The sequence below is a fragment of the Leuciscus leuciscus genome, assembly GCF_965113295.1.
Source record: "Leuciscus leuciscus genome assembly, chromosome: 12".
Lineage (NCBI taxonomy): Eukaryota > Metazoa > Chordata > Actinopteri > Cypriniformes > Leuciscidae > Leuciscus > Leuciscus leuciscus.
The window spans coordinates 21,345,488-21,359,255 of NC_138736.1; the positions used below are offsets into that span (position 1 = coordinate 21,345,488).

Genomic DNA, 13,768 nt, shown 5'->3' on the forward strand with positions numbered 1-13,768 from the left:
TCGTGACCGGAGGGAATGCATACAACGGGCAGCTCTGCCAATCAGCCAAATCCCTGTCTTTGGAGAAAAATGTTTGGCAACGAGCGTTGTCTTCTGAGGCGAAGAGGTCGACTTCTGCTTTGCCAAAGATGCTCCATATCAGCTGAACCGTTCGCAGGTGAAGCGACCATTCCCCTGGGGGTACTTTGTCTCTGGATAGCATATTCACATCCTGGTTCAGAATGCCTGGCACATGCGCCGCTCTCAGCGAGCGCAGGTTGTGCTGAGCCCATATTATGAGGTTTTTGGCCACGGTGTGCAGGTTTCTCGACCTCAGTCCACCCAGGCGATTTATATAGGACACCACTGACATGTTGTCCGTCCGGATCAAGATGTGGTGGCCTTTTAGATATGGGAGAAAAGCTTACAGCGATAGAGCGACCGTTCTCATCTCTAGACAGTTTATATGTAGGCGCCTCTCCGGGCTCGACCATAGGCCGGAGATGGGCCTGCCCTCGTAAAGGCCGTCTGTCGAGATAACTTTCCTCTTTGAAACCATGCCCATACTCACGCCGGTTTGGTACCAGCCGGTTGCTTTCCAAGGAGTCAGGGTTCTGATACAGCAGTGGTTCACTTTGATGCGTAAGTGGCCAGATTGCTACGCATGAGCCGGTACACAGGGTTTTAACCAGCGCTGAAGAAGACGCATGTACAGTAGACCCAGTTAGATCACTGATGATGCTGAGGCCATGAGACCTAACATCCTCTGAAATCTCTTGAGAGGCGCGTAATCGGCCACTCTGAACTATGTCGCTAGGCATTGAATGGTGAGCATGCACTCTGACGTAAGCCGCGCTCTCATTTGTATATTGTATATTGAGTTTATGACTGTTCCCAGGAAGGAAATGCTCTGGCTGGGAGACAGTGAGCTTTTGAAAGCATTGATCCTGAGACCTAGGCATTCTAGATGGCTGAGGAGCCAGGATCTGTGGGTTATTAACTGTGACTCCGATTGGGCTATAACCAGCCAATCATCGAGGTAGTTCAACACTCGCACTCTCGAGCCCGAGGTCTTCAATGGCCCTTGTTAGCACGCTGAGAAGCTCTGCGTCAAGGCTGGTTCTCAAGTCGCTCGTGCTGGCTGGTGTTGAGTGTGCGGGGTTGGCCACAGAGCAAGTCCATTCCTCACATTCAGATGCAGCGAGGGAAAGGCTGTCATCCTTGTCGTCCTCCTCGTCTGATGCCCCAAAAGAGACGAGACCGGCCGCTCGCTGAGAGGGGCGCTGGTCCGCCTGTGTGAACAGGACCGGTGAGGTTGTTTCTCTGGGAGACAGAGAGGTACACGGGGACTGGGCCGGCGTGTGCTCGCTCTAATTCATCCGCTCTGGCATCCTCTGTGCGCGGCGCTTTTTTGTGCGCGGCTCGAGCAAAGGAAAAGGTGGAGTGGGCGCGGGGTTGTCGGCGGCGAAGCTGGTCAGTCGAGCCCTCAGTGTAGAGAGCGCCATTTCATCACACTCCGGGCAGCCGCCCTTAGAGAGTGCAGCTTCCGCGTGGCCACGGCCCAGACAGGAAGCGCAGAGGATGTGACGATCTGTGACGAAGACAGGGCCTCTGCACGAGGCGCAGGTGACCAGAGGCATTTGAAACAACGCCTGTGAAATTGCTCTTTTAGAAAGTGAGTCGCAGCGGCGAACACACTAGCTTTTTGTAAAAGGACATAGGGGCGGCATCCTGTGAAACCAGGAAGCCGGCGTCCTCAGATCTGCTTAGCAGGTGGCTTGTTCCGTTGAAGGCTTTTCGACAGCGGCGAAGAAGGCTTCTTTAATCCGGAGGACAGCGAAGTGGAAACTTGCTGAAGGAGATTAAATCTGATTCTATGGCGAAAATGGGGGCTTATATAGCTATAAGCCACGCCCATTCCGACATGCTCTGACGCGCATGGGCGCGAAGCGACCTGACTGGTTCGCACGCACGAGCCGCCTCGTCGTAGGTTTGTGCAGTTGCTGCAGCACAGCCAATGACCACGCTTGACGCTCAGCTAGCTGTCTGCTGTGCAGCTGCACTGCGTTTAAAAGATTTGGTTTCAATATTCTCGAGAAAAGGAGTTTTCCCATAGTGTAAGCTACTTACGCAATTCGAGAGACCTCTCGAAAGGGAACCCTGTATGCATACAGTTATGGTGATAATAAATGACTTAAACTGCGATATAAGATTTTGGATATATTGCCCATCTCCAAGTCATTCATTCCCTGTGGGACTTTTTGCAAAGGCACGTCCATACACCTCTTGCGTTTCGTTTGTTCACACCACAAGGTGTCGCTGTATCCTCAAAGCTTCAGCACTACCACGCTGAGCTCGATTGCTATGTCTGAGGTAAAACCCTCATTAGCATAGAGAGGAAGAAATGTATAAATAAATAAATAAATAAATACATACATGTAGACATAAATACATTTATACCTAAATAAATGTGAAAATAAATAAAAGTGGAAATAAATAAATGCATAAATTAATTAATTAATTAATTAATAAATAAATAAATTGTATAAATTATATAAAATATACAATTATACATAAATAAGGAAATAAAAGTATAAATACTCTTTTTTTTTTTTTTTTTTTTTTACATTTCTTTGTATATTTCTTTATGTATTTCTTTATTATTAAGTCAGGTCTGGCATTCCATGCAGTCGGGGGGCCAGTTCTCCTCTGGCCAACGTACAAACAGTGTATGATTATTATTCATGCAGCATTATAGGTCAGAAGGTATGGTATGGAGACAGGTTTGTTAAAGGGATAGTTCACTTTGAAATTAATTTTTGGTATGTTTTAGCTTACCCCAAAGGCATCCAAGATGTAGGTGTCTTTTTTTCCGCAGTAGTTTCAATTTTGATATTTTTAGGTCAAACCGTTCTTGTCTGTCAGTCATATAATGCAGGTCTATGGTCATTATCTCAAAACACAAGCACAGAGTCCAAATTAAAACAATTCCCCGTCGTCCAAATGAAACAATTCCCCATTGTAAGTACACATTGATGGCCTAAGACACGAAACGAGCGGTTTGTGTGAGAAAACGAACAGTATTTATATCGTTTTTACCTCTTATACGCAGCCATGTCGAAGTGATCTGATCTGACGTGTACGCAGACTGGTGCATAGATATATACACTAGATGTCGCCTTAAAGACATTCGTTCCAATGAACTGCCGTAGACAAGGCGACATCTAGTGTGTATATATATATGAACCAGTCTGCACACACGTCAGATCAGATCACTCGGACATGGCTGTGTATAAGTGGTAAAAACGATATAAATACTGTTCGTTTTCTCACACAAACCGCTCGTTTCGTGTCTTAGGCCATCAATGTGTACTTACGATGGGGAATTGTTTAATTTGGACGACGGGGAATTGTTTTAATTTGGACTCTGTGCTTGTGTTTTGAGATAATGACCATAGACCTGCATTATATGACTGACAGACAAGAACGGTTTGACCTAAAAATATCAAAATTGAAACTACTGCGGAAAAAAAGACACCTACATCTTGGATGCCCTTGAGGTAAGCTAAAACATACCAAAAATTAATTTCAAAGTGAACTATCCCTTTAAGGAGAGAGAGGCCACAATTAAAAGAGGGGCCAATCTTATTTTTGTGTTTTTATTTGTCTTATTAGCAGACGACAAAGTCTGTATCTTATATATGTATTACAGCGGGGGAAATAAGTATTGAACACGTCATAATTTTTCTCAGTAAATATATTTCCAAAGGTGCTATTGACATGAAATTTTCACCAGATGTTGGTAACAACCCAAGTTAGCCATACATACAAAGAAACAAACAAAAATAAGTTCAGAAATTAAGTTATGTGTAATAATGTGAAATGACACAGGGAAAAAGTATTGAACACATGAAGAAAGGGAGGCGCAAAAAGGCATGGAAAGCCAAGACAACTGCTGAAAACTTACAGTAATTAAAAAGCAATCCAGCCCCCTGTCAGTGGAAATTAATAACAGCTGGTGCAGTCCCAAATGATGGCCTACAAAAAGGTCTCATTGCCAAGGTGTCACACAAGACACATCTCATGATGGGTAAAAGCAAAGAGCTGTCTCAAGACCTTCGCAACCTAATTGTTTCAAAACATAATGATGGCATTGGTTATAGGCGCCATTCTAAGCTTCTGAATGGTCCAGTGAGCACTTTTGGGGCCATAATACGGAAGTGGAAAGACAATAATTTCACCATAAATTTGCCTCGACCAGTGCTCCTCGCAAGATTTCTGATAGAGGAGTGAAAAGAATAAACAGAAGAGTTGTCCAAGAGCCAAGGATCACTTGTGGAGAGCTTCAAAAAGACCTGCAGATAGCAGGTACTGTTGTCTCAAAGAAAACATTAAGTAATGCACTCCACCGCCATGGCCTGTATGCACGCTCACCACGCAAGACTCCATTACTGAAAAAAAAAAAAGCATGTTGAAGCTCATTTAAAGTTTGCTGCACAACATTTGGAAAAGCCAGTGAAATACTGGGAGAATATAGTGTGGTCACAGGAGAGCAAAATTGAACTGTTTGGATGCATAATACACACCATATTTGGAGGAGAAATGGCAGTGCACATTACCCTAAAAACACCATACAACTTGGTGTTTTCTCTTGGACAACTCTTCTGATTATTCTTTTCACTCCTCTATCAGAAATCTTGCGAGGAGCACTGGTCGAGGCAAATTTATGGTGAAATGATTGTCTTTCCACTTTTCCACTGGTCAGCCCCAAAAGTGCTCACTGGACCATTCAGAAGCTTAGAATGGCGCCTATAACCAATGCCATCATTATGTTTTGCAACAATTAGGTTGCGAAGGTCTTGAGACAGCTCTTTGCTTTTACCCATCATGAGATGTGTCTTGTGTGACACCTTGGCAATGAGACCTTTTTGTAGGCCATCATTTGGGACTGAACCAGCTGTTATTAATTTCCACTGACAGGGGGCTGGATTGCTTTTTAATTACTGTAAGTTTTCAGCAGTTGTCTTGGCTTTCCATGCCTTTTTGCGCCTCCCTTTCTTCATGTGTTCAATACTTTTTCCCTGTGTCATTTCACATTATTACACATAACTTAATTTATGAACTTATTTTTGTTTGTTTCTTTGTATGTATGGCTTACTTGGGTTGTTACCAACATCTGGTGAAAATTTCATGACAATAGCACCTTTGGAAATATATTTACTGAGAAAAATGATGACGTGTTCAATACTTATTTCCCCCGCTTTTTTTTTTTGTATTTTTTTTTTTGTATACATTTATATACAGCTGTGTATACATATATTTGTTATACATATTATTTATGTATAATTGTATTTTTTTTCCACATTTATTTATTTATTTATGCATTTATTTATTTCCACTTATATATAAGAATATTATATATATATATATATATATATATATATATATATATATATATATATATATATATATATATATATATAAATATAATGGTGATCAAAACAGAGATTGATTTGGTCTCCATTGCCGTTCATTACATTGGACAAAAACATATTCTTTTTTGTTCTATGGAAGAAAGAAAGTCAAAGGCTTGGAATAACATGAAAGAAAGTAAATGACAGCAGAATGATAATTTTTGGGAGAGCTATCCCTTTATCTCTCAGACTTGCTCGTTGTTCAATGAAACATTAAACAGGGTTTTTCCTGGGTCAAAAATGGTCTTTCGTTGTGGCCAACGTTTTATGTTTTTTAAATTCGCAATGGTCACGTAACTTGAGACCACCACCTATGATATTTAGGGCTTTTAAATAACGTGAGATAACATAAGGGGTCAGCTGAGAGGGGTCAGCTGAGGTGGCTCGGGCATCTGTTCCGGATGCCTCCTGGATACCTTCCCGGGAAGGTGTTCCGGGCGTGTCCCACTGGGAGGAGACCCCGGGGAAGACCTAGGACACGCTGGAGAGACTATGTCTCCCGGCTGGCCTGGGAACGCCTCGGTGTCCCCCCGGAAGAGCTAGATGAAGTGTCTAGGGAGAGGGAAGTCTGGGCATCTCTGCTTAGACTGCTGCCCCCACGACCCGGCCCGGAATAAGTGGAAGAAGATGGTATGGTATGGAGATAACATACGATTTGCTTTGGCAGCCCAAGATATTGCATGTGTACCGGCCAAAAAAAAAAAAAAGAATGCAGAAAAAGCCAGATTAAATCATATTGAAATAAGCAGCATCAAATGTATTACATTCAGCCACAGTGCTTTCTAATGTTTAGCATTATCTAGGTCTAGGAGTTAACAGCAAACTTAGTCTTATCTTCATACTGAAAAACAATATACCAAAATATAGCGCTTCGGCAACTTGCAAACTGATGAAACATTGTATATTAAATAGATAACCTTCCATGTTTTTTTTTGTTTGTTTTTTTCTTGGAGTGCAGTAGCTCACTATTCTTTGTTGAGAAGCATCAAGGAAATGTAAATTATTCAAACGAAAGTCAAAAGATGTGATTTGAATTCATGAGTGACAGGCACACTGGGCACACTGGGGGCCCATCAGTTATCAGGAGGGGCTAGTGCCACATGGCCCTGCCCGTCTACACCACTGCTTGGAATACATCTCACAAGTAATATGGACTAGAGCCAAAAAATTTATTGAAGCCAGAATTGCAGCTTAGTGAGATTATAAAATTGCTGCGAAAGACTGCGATGTAATTAAATATATGCACTGAGTGTTTCAGAGTGAAGCGTGGCACTGTGTTCTGCGCCAAATGAACTCTCTCTGCATTTGCAGTTTTGGTCACTTTAACATGCATTTGGGAATGCAAACAGGAACCAACCAACGTTCCATTTTTGTATTCAGAAGCATTTTTTCAACAAAAGAGAAGCTTTAAGGCCTCCCTGTGGTTTTTGGTCAAAATAAGTTTAATGGTTTAACATTTGAAAATGAAGAATTTAAGACTTCGTGCTTTAAAAATGTGTGCTTTTTTTCAGTTGTAATGTGAAATAAAATTATTATTGTAATATTATTTTTCTTAAACATTTTTAAATGAAATATTACAATAGTAACATTTCTTTTGTTATTTAGTATTTTTATATTTTATTTAATAATAATAATAATAATAATAATAATACAAAAAAATGTAATATGCATTTTAAAAATCATTTTTTTTTCTTGCAAATCATACAGCCCTAATATGGACAACTTTTATGACACTTCAATGGTGCTTTTTTGTTCTTTTTAGAGCTTGACAGCCACTGGTCACCATTCTTTCACTTTCATTATATTGAAAATAGCTGCTATGCCGTTTTGTAATGACATGAGAGTGAATAAATGATAACAGAATTTGTTTAATAGAAATGTTTTGCTCTAAACAAATCTGGTTCATCAACGGCTGATGATAGACAGGGCAAATTCATTCCCACTGAACACGTGTCTGCGATGCCCAACACATGACATGTGAGCTCCACAAAAGAGCTGACATTATGCAACCACAAACAAACTAAAATAGAAGACGATCACCTTACATCCTGCCTTACATCCCCTAAATCTTGTCATGAGAGCTTCCTCGCTTGCTTTGCCCTAAGGAGAAAATAAGAAACAAACATAAACATACAAAATCACACAACTCCTCTTTTGAGTTTCCACCTTAATTTTAGCCCAAAGGAAAGTAGACAACTCCGAATTATATATATATATATATATATATATATATATATATATATATATATATATATATTTATATGGTGGCAATACAAAACAATGCGAATAATGTGGTGATTTAATGCACTTTTTTGTTTGTTTTTGTCCCATAAGCCATTAGACATGGGCAAACTGCAGCCAGCTGGACGGATTCAGCCGTTCATGTGGTTTAATCCAGCCCATAGATCCTTTATCCTGAAAATTTACCCCCTCCCCCCTCTTTTCAATAGCTCTATTATATTGCAATAGGACCTAATGAGCCTCCACAAGTGTTGCCAGATTCCACAAGATCCAAACCACCCAATCAGAGCATTAAACTTGTACAATTCTGAAATATTCCACTCAATGTTATAATCAATTTGACCAATCTAGCAACAATAATCATGTGCTTTCTTTCAAATGCCAAATAAGTATGAAGGAACTTATCGATTTCCAGAATACTCTGCTCAACGAAATGTTTAGTACAACCACTACGTGTTCACACACAAAGCTTATGCTGTCTGGAGCTACTAACATCTGCCAGCCAACCATCAATGATAAAGTAATAAATCCAAACACAAATATCCACTACTGGCTCTACTTTAAATTACCACCTTAAACTCTGCCGTTCATTGTCCTTCTTGTTTTTTGTCAGCTAAGTGTGCGAATCAAAAATCAATCAGTTTTTGATTGTGCAATCTATTTGCAGCATTAAAACATCTGTTTTCTGTCTGTGTTAATATATGTATAAACTTTTAAAAGGAAAAGCTATGATAATCATACATTTTACTATTACTATGAAAACAAAGAAGAGAAGTTAAAAAAGAAGACATTTATAATCCCCCCCTTTTTAAGGTTTTCTAATACCTAATAGGTAATGGCTGGATGATCCCATCAGTCACAGACACACTTCAGAAAATTAACTAAAGAAAAAGTAAAATAGGATGCATGTCAGATCCGAGTCATGTGCTTCAGATCTTAAAGTGACAGCAGCCTAATAATCCAGCTGTTGTCTATCATTAATGTTAATCATAGAACAAAAGACAAAGAGAAAAATCACTCGCTGCTCTTGACTGAATAACATTTGTAGCTTTAATATGGATTATCTATATTCAATTTATAATTTATGCAGAGAAGACTGTGAAGTGTTAATTAACGGCATAGATACAGAAATTATTACATTTATACTGATTAATGTTAGACCTACCCGAAAATCTTAAAGCACTGTTTAATAAGGTTACATGCAACAAACAACGAAAAACAAGACATCTGGCATTATTTCTCTGTTCTGTTGTGTTATTGACCACTAGAGCTCCAAGACTCTACTAGAGTTCAAAAACAATCCTTATAGGTAGGGCTGGGTGATATGGCATTATAAAATGTATCATATCAGTCAATATCGATAATTATCACGATATATGTCAAATCTTTATTTCTTTCAAGTTTAAAGGCAGATTTTTGCTCCTAAGTGAAATTTGTGGAAAACAGATCATTAAGGGCGTTTTCACACTTGGTGTCTTTTTTGAAGCTGCCAGCGTCTGTTTTACATTATAATCCTATGGAGTAAACAATGTTTTTAAAAAAAGTCCTGAGCGGTCTTTTAAAGGCCACCGCCAACGTCTTTTCTGCAGTTGAATATGTTTCAAGTTTCAATCTGAAAAAAAAAAAAAAAAAAAAACCAATGTCAAGCGCCTTTTTGACAGCTGACCAATGACAAGCGAGTAGAGAGACCTGTCGTTTCCATAACAACAAGAACAAATGGCGAAGGTGCCAGTAGACTGTTTTATAGTACTAGTGTCAGAGCACAAGGTGTTCTATGACATGAGCACGTAACTCTACCATAATATACACCATAAAGAGGCTGTTTATACAGACCTGGGTGTTATACTCGATTGCAACCTGTCTTTTGAAAATCATATTTCATATGTTACAAAAACAGCCTTTTTCCACCTTAGAAACATTGCTAAACTACGTAATATGCTATCAGCAGACATCCCAACCTGCACAAAGTCATTTCCAGGTTCTTACTAGATCAAGTTCTTACTAGATCAAGAAAATATGATCATATAACACCGATTTTATCATCACTGCATTGGTTACCAATAAAGTTCTGTATTAATTACAAGGTATTGCTACTGACTTATAAAGCACTAAACGGCTTAGCTCCAGTCTATTTAACGGATCTTCTATCGCCCTATAATCCAGTCTATTTAACGGATCTTCTATCGCCCTATAATCCATCGCACTCTTTAAGATCACTAAATTCAAGGCTTTTGGTCATACCTAGGATATCCAGAACCACCAAAGGAGGGAGAGCATTTTCACATTTGGCTCCAAAACTCTGGAATAGTCTTCCTGATACTGTTCGTTGCTCAGACTCGCTATCCCAGTTTAAAACTAGATTAAAGTCGCATCTCTTCAGCCAGGCATTCATATAATATTTTTAATCTTACAGTTCAAACTACAATCCGGCCTCTAGCTCATAAATGGCAGAGGAGAACTGGCCCCCGACTGAGCCTGGGTTCTCCCAAGGTTTTTTTTTTTTCTCCATTAGGTCACCTGATGGAGTTTTAGGACACCATTAGGTCACTTGATGGAGTTTTTTCGGTTCCTTGCCACTGTTGCCTTTGGCTTGCTCAGTTGGGGATATTTTGGGGATATTTAATTTAATTTTATCAATCAATAAATTCCACTAGAAACAAACCTTGTTGTATTATTTTAATTTAATACTGTGAAGTTGCTTTGATACAATCTGTATTGTGAAAAGCGCTATACAAATATACTTGACTTGACTTGACTTGTTTGGGCACAGATTGGACGGATCCTTGGTTGTTCTACTACTTGTCGTTAAAGTTAGCTAACATTAACTTTCGCTCAGCAACAGTTATCAATACCGCAACCAGTTGATAACAGCAGCTGTCAACAGTTGTAACCTTATCTACTACTTACATTGTATGTTGTTAGAGCAACATAAGATGCCCTTGGCTGCTATTTGTGACCAAACTCTGCCAGCTTTTTTTTTACTAAAATAGGGCCCTTGTCAACTGTCCACTTTATACTTTTCCAGTAATTTTTCCGCAACAAAATAAAAAATCCAAAAAGAAAAACTTAGTTTCTGCATGTGCTTATGGGTGATATGGTTTCAAATCATGAAAAAGGTTTGTCTTGCTTGATCTTCAGCACAGTTTGCAGTGCAGGGCATTAATAATATTACATGTTTTGACTCTTAAAAATTCACGTTTGACAGTAGTAGTACCTAGGATGCAGATGTAAATTTATGTTCATTAACAAAAACAGTAACATCTGTAAAACTTGTAACAACGTAAAATTACAATATTCTGACCAATATAAATATTTGAGTTTTATTCAAATTAACCACTGGTCTTCCATAGTAGCATACATTTAGACATACACCTCACTACCATGGTAAAATGTAACTATATGGTTTCTCTGGTATTAGTTTGAAAAACAGTAGCCTAAATACAAGAGTTGCCCCCGACTGAAGATTCAATGCGAAAGCCATATGCGAAGAGGCGTGATCATCTCATGAATATGTAAGCCTTCAACACCTGAGAAAGACAAAGACACTCCCCCAACTGCCCTATTAGGAGCGATCAGGCCCTGTCATTCAGAGCAACCTTGCACAAAGAATGAGGAGATTTAAAAAAGAATGGCTTTTAGATTGTTTGGATTTATTTACAACACAACATAATCCAAACAAATAATACACAACAAATGACAAAAGAGCACATTGAAAACAATGATCCAAAGACAGAGACCTTTGTGCCATTCCTAAAAACATTGTACATACCTTTCATTTCCAAGGTGATTTTCACTTTACCATGTTCATGTACAGAGACTCATGTGAATGTTGAAGTCAGCAGGACTCAGTTGCATCTGGTCCCTGAAAGAAAAGAAAAAAAGTGAACATACTGGTATCAAGAGAAACTAGGCCTGCATGATTTTGGGAATACATTTTAGATTTTTCTGGTTAAAATTGCTTTTTAAAATTCACAGAATACACACACACACACACAAATGTTTCCAACAATATATAATATAATGAACACCATGTTTGTTGTGCCTTGTAGGCATAAGCTATGTGCAGTACTGCATACAATAATTATAACAATAACCTATAGCAGCCAATAAATCTTCCAAAAGATTTCAGTAACAATGCTAGAGAAAAATATATTGATTATCTTATGTTACTTCAAATGTTTCCATTCGTTATGATGATATGAAATGAGATAATAGTAAAAACATAAAGCCTAATGTTTGGTGCATTTTTCCTTTCAAACGCGATCGCGCTCCAAAATATGATACATTCAAACGCGATCGCGCTCCAAAATATGATACATTCAAACCCACAGCGCGCTCCAAAATATGATACATTCAAACGCGATCGCGCTCCAAAATATGATACATTCAAACCCACAGCGCGCTCAGAAATATGATACATTCAAACGCGATCGCACTCCAAAATATGATACATTCAAACGCGATCGCGCTCCAAAATATGATACATTCAAACGGGATCGCGCTCCAAAATATGATACATTCAAACGCGATCGCGCTCCAAAATATGATACATTCAAACGCGATCGCGCTCCAAAATATTAAACATTATGGTTATACATATCTATGTTTGAGCAGATATCCACAAACAGTATTTAACAGTAAACACGGGTCTAAATAGTATAATATTCACCATATATCTAGCAACAGTTCAACTGCAATGTGAAGTTTATGCAACAATACCATAAACTAATAAACTAAGAATTTCTTACCTTACATCTTTCTTGTCTTCAAATCGCGTTCTTCTTCTTCTGGGGGTAAATCCAATGTAAGCTCAGACGTGTCTTCCAAACTCGACGAAAAGCAGAGACTTGTGAAGTTTTTGGGTGTTTTGTGTTTGAGGTAACGAGGGCATTCGCGTTCCATGTGGACGATTTGCATGTGAATCACTTTTGCGCGAGTGGGCGTGGTCGAATTAAAAGTAATTAGCAAGCGTTTGAGATACTGGACATCCTGTTGGTTTTATACAAATGACTTAAACAGAGAATATTTGTTTTCAGTTTGAATCTGATCATTTAAAAGTACACACTTAAATGTGTATAAAGGTATATGGCTCATAAATGTGTAACAAGTATTCACTGAGTTTTGTTTCAGTTTATAGACGTGCTCAAGAAAAAAAAGTTTACCGCGATGGAGAGGCAGAACGCACACCCTGTTTATTTTCTTTATTTTACAAAAGTACAATGTTTTGATTTGATTGTAAGTGGACACATACAAAAGTAGAAATATCACAGATTCTTTTTTTATATTTCTTTTTTCTGTATGACCATAAATGACGGAGTAATTTAAGTTTATTGTGCTACAATGTGAAGAAAATCCAGCAAAACGCGGGGGCACGTTTGCCGACCTCAGAGGGTTAAGTAATTAGTCGACTAACTGCTTGTTTAAATTAATTTAATTACTTAAATATGTAATTACATAATCAGAGAGTATATGTTTTTGATTCAAATTGATTAGTTTAAAAGTAGACATTTCAAGCTTTCTACAGATACACTTATGTTTGTGAGGCAAGTATACGCTGTTTTGGTTCATTTACACTATGTAACGCACTGCTGTTCAGGGAGACTGAGACGGCAGAAAGCACATCCTGTTTGTTTTCTTTATTTTACAAAAGCACGACGTTTTGTTGTTATTTTGAGAGTACATTAAAAGTACAGTTACTAGAAAGAAGAGATGATCAGTTAACGAGCCGCTTTAACTAAGGCGCTACAGTGATCTGTCAGAACACATTAAAGAGCCACAAATCATATTTATTGTTTAAATTTCTTTGAAAAAAATTACCAAATTTGAAAGTAGAGACTTTGTTTCTTATCAGAAGTAACCTGCTCTGTCCTGTCTGTCCGCACGTTGTCAGTGTCCTCTTTGTTCCACAATGTATTTTTCACTGCGTGAGAACATGATGTGTGGCGTGAGAGCGGCATGGCTTGTCGGATATAGCAACAGTAACTAAAGGGGGCGGGTCTTTGCGAACGGTCAATTAACCCTCTGAGGTCTGAGCTGTTTTCTGGGCCTGGAGGTGTTCTGACATGCTCTGACAT

General features: G+C 38.8%; 1 protein-coding gene and 1 long non-coding RNA gene across 9 annotated transcripts in view; one reads left to right on the forward strand and one right to left on the reverse strand.

The window, feature by feature from the left end:
• Positions 1-13,768, reverse strand: part of thrb (thyroid hormone receptor beta) — a 284,472-nt gene that overhangs the window by 181,257 nt on the left and 89,447 nt on the right. For 2 of the 8 annotated variants that reach the window (XM_082186758.1, XM_082186760.1), the window contains exon 2: positions 7,499-7,553. The exons of 4 other annotated variants lie outside the window; for them this stretch is intronic. The gene's annotated coding sequence lies outside the window, so the exon portion shown is untranslated. Of the gene's footprint in view, positions 1-7,493; positions 7,554-13,768 lie in introns of all 8 variants that reach the window. 2 more of the 8 variants (XM_082186757.1, XM_082186759.1) reach the window with 1 other exon arrangement.
• Positions 9,871-12,046, forward strand: LOC309511616. Its single transcript, XR_014210727.1, has 2 exons — positions 9,871-10,206; positions 10,238-12,046. It is a non-coding gene; the product is annotated as an uncharacterized lncRNA (long non-coding RNA).